The sequence below is a fragment of the Atta colombica genome, unplaced genomic scaffold (genome assembly GCF_001594045.1).
Source record: "Atta colombica isolate Treedump-2 unplaced genomic scaffold, Acol1.0 scaffold344, whole genome shotgun sequence".
NCBI lineage: Eukaryota > Metazoa > Arthropoda > Insecta > Hymenoptera > Formicidae > Atta > Atta colombica.
Window position 1 is genome coordinate 582898 of NW_017259453.1, and position 4138 is coordinate 587035.

The following is a 4138-nucleotide window of genomic DNA, read 5'->3' on the forward strand; positions in this document are numbered from 1 at the left end:
AGCTTCCTGTTACAAGTTGAAGGAAATGCGAAACATTTTGAATAAGTCAGGTGCTTTTAAATCCCTTAATCCCGGATCAGAACCCGAAAATTAAAAAGATTGACATCAATCGGTTTTACTGTACCTATATGTAATACCTATATGTATATCTTTAAGAATTCAACATCTTTCAGTTTTTCTGACATAGGAAAACTAATTTGTCTGGGTATTGTGACCCAGTCTAAAATCCGGATGTAACATATTTTTTAAATGTATTATGTCCTAATTCTTGACTTTGTGTTGTCTAGGGATTTCCTTACAATGTAATCTCTTCTTAGTTCACTCTTTTGTTACATATATTAGAATACAGCATATTTTTATTTTTCTATTTTATTTTTCCTTGTATTGATATATAATACAAATATACAATATATAAAATATTTATAAATATTTTTTTTTCTTCAGTATTTGCATGCGAACAACCAGCGTATACGACATGACCAAGTAACCTGGAAATGAAAGGTACATCGACACACGTACAGGAATAAAAGGAGCTGTACCGCTAAGAAGACGAAGAAGAAGAAGAAGAAGGAGAAGAAGAAACCAAGGAGAACGCGACCTTGCTACATTCAGCTGTGTCATCCTTGAGCCGTTAACGCTCAGGTGGTTTCGATCCCAGGGACGAGCATCAATCATCATTGGTAGTGCAGGTGTAATGTGATCATTGTCACTGAGATAATCCAGTACGATATTCACTTACGAATCGTGTCAAGTGACATAACAGAATTTATCTATAACAGCATATCTAAATGTTAAAAGAAACGGCTACAATATTTGCTCCTTAGTTATCATTTTGCGTACAATTTGTTAGATCTTTCAACAAGAACTATCAATAAGAACAAGAAATATCACAAAGAATAGCTTACATACTGCAAATTTGCGATTATATATCCTTGTACTATAAATTAATTTTCATACTTAATATGAACAACATTTGTATAACTTACAAAATTTTTTTACACAAAAGATAAAGAGAGATTATAATTAAACAATAATAAAAATTAATGTTATGTCTTTGCAAAATTTCTTAACAAAGTATTACATGAAGTATTGTATTAATAATAAGAATGGCGTGGCAATATTAGTAACAATATCAAAATAAAATGATTAATATTATATAAAAATAATATTTCTTTTTCTTGTTAATTGATTAATTCTAAAAACTTGTTAAATTATAAAAAAAAGTCGAATATGTAATTGATAAAAGATTTACTTTTATTTTATACTTTTACTTTCATAGTTACAAGCACCTCGTGACACGTAAATTAAAAAAATTAATTTTATCTTAAAAATGAATATTGTTTCTTATATAACTAACAGCGACCAATTTTATTAATTTAATATTTTAAATAACAATATTTTTTGGAATTTACATAGTTTGCGCAAAATCAGGTTCTACCTCGCTTTCTTGAGGAGTGACTTGGCATACCCAAGCTATTTCCGTGACCGTGCACATTGTAAGCCTGCGAGCGTTAATTTGAAATTAACTATATTCTATAATTTTTCAAACGATATTCATTTCTAGAAATGCAAATACCGGTAACGTAGCATAATTTTGTTGAATAAATATGTATATTCATGAACGAATGCGTTGATAGAATACATAATACATGCCTAACGGAACTAAAGTCTTTATAATAATATATGTATATATTTGTGTGTTAGACGTTGTAACAAGACCGAAATGGATAAAATTGTACAAAAATGTATTTACAATTAAAAATTTCTAAAGGTATAGCAATAGTTCTTATAATTTACAAATTAATTTCGAATTAAAAACTATTCAAATTTATTATATTTTAGTTATTCTCTATTTACAATTGAAGTATAGAAAATGATATTAATATCAAAATATTTTCAGATTCCTAAAATGGTACTTGCAGTCTACTGAAGATCACATACTGGGCGGACAAAGAAGTTAAGACCGGCACGTATATGTTAAGTATTTTTAATATATAAGAAAATAAACGCTGAGCAATGTGCCGTACAAGAAAGCCCAGTTAATGCTCTACATCTACCCTGTAGATCCGAATTTGTTTGATAAGAGGCGACAAATTCGGTTCTAGAGAGGTTTGTGTGGTGCATACAAAGCAACAGTGATCTTTAAATAAAAGAATATCAATCAAAATTGTACGCATAAATTTAAAAAATTATTGTTATTAAATTAGCATTGTATATTTAAATAGATAAATACTATTCAATTTGATAGATCTTATTGCGATAAATTTTAATATTAATATCATTGATGATATGTTCTCAAAATTTTTATTTGTGTAACGAATATAATGTATATGAAGTATGAGCTTTACCTCGTGACTATAATATTCATAATATAAATCACATAATATAAATCACATAATATAAAAATTATATATTTGTGTATTGAGTTTGGATATATGTCACGTGACTATATAATTAGATATTTATAATATGCTGTAGTATATCATACAGTTATAAGTGTTATGCAAGTGACTTAAACTGTACGATGTACCATGTTGTACAATTAGATCTCTAAAAATATGTTTGAAGTCATTTGAGCGTATTATAGACTAATTATTAATGACGAAAAAAAAACGCCAAATGTAAAAAGGAATTAATGAACGTCATTATGCCCATAAATTTGCATGCATATAGGCGTACTGTCAATGATGAACTGCTACATCTAGCATGACCTGTTGCACATAAGAGAGTTCACTCACGTATAGTATTAAACTGTATATCCTTTACACAGGTAGATTCAAATTCTATTTATCTATAATATCAAAATGAAATACAAACTTTACAATGAAATATAAGCTTTACAATGAAATATTTATAAAGCTTAGATAATAAATAATTTCACAAAGAGAGCCTTGAAGATATATTATTCAACAAGATATGTTTGATGACAATTAGATGCTTTTAATAATGTTTAAATAATCTATGTTTAAATAATCTTTTAATATATTATTTTTGTTATTTTTGAACTTTTATAATATTTTCTATATTTTTTATAATCATGTAAATAATATAATTTATAGAAATATTATCTTTTAATGTTATTTTTGACGTACTTACATTTTACTAATTATAGAAATACATATTATTTGAATTTAAATATTTTATCTTAAAGCAATTTAATAAATAGAGTTGAAACGGTGAAAATAAACTTAAAATCATACTGAATTATTTCAAAGCTTTTAATATAATTTTTAATCAGAATTTGAATAGACACATATTATATATAATTTTAACTTTATAACTCATAATCTTCTGTAATAAATATATCATGAATATTGTTTAATATTCCAATCTAAAGTACGACATGATTTTCTTTTATATTTTTTATATCATATAATTTTATCATTTTATATTCTTGCAGCGATTATTATTCATTGAATAGGCATCACATACGGATGCACGATTTCTTGAATCTTTCTATAAAGGCTGAAGCAAATCCATTAATCTCTGATCGTGTTCATATTAAAATGACATGCCAGTCGTTACGCAACTACTCATAAGTGCTAATGAAGTGCATACACAGGTGTAATTACCAATCGAGTGGACTGCCCACTTTTCACTCGTAGTATAATCTAGTGAATAAAAAAGAGTGTTTCATAATGACATGACGAGGAAAAACGCTACTGCTTCATGTAAATCAGCGATTCCCAACTGATGGTTCTCTGCAAGTATGTATTAAAATTTTTCTAAATGCTATAGTGATTAAATTTGTGTAAATTTTTTAAATAGTAAATAGTATGTTTTTTTTTTTAAACAGAAAATAATACTTTCGGTTTTTGATTATTTGCCGTAAAAATATAAAAAATGTTCATGATGCAAACAAAACTTGGAACTTTCGTATATATACACACATACACCCCCCCCCCCCCCACACACACACACACACACACACACAATGTACCTAAATTAATTAATTAAATTAATTAATTAAAATGTAAGTATGGAAATAAAATGACTAATTAACAGAAACAGTTAAATATGATAAAAATATTTATATACATATACATATACAGTTTTATTTTAGAATTTGTTTTGTTTAATTTTTTATCAATATTAATATCCATATGTTTATTTAGAAAAGTAAATAAAAAATATTACA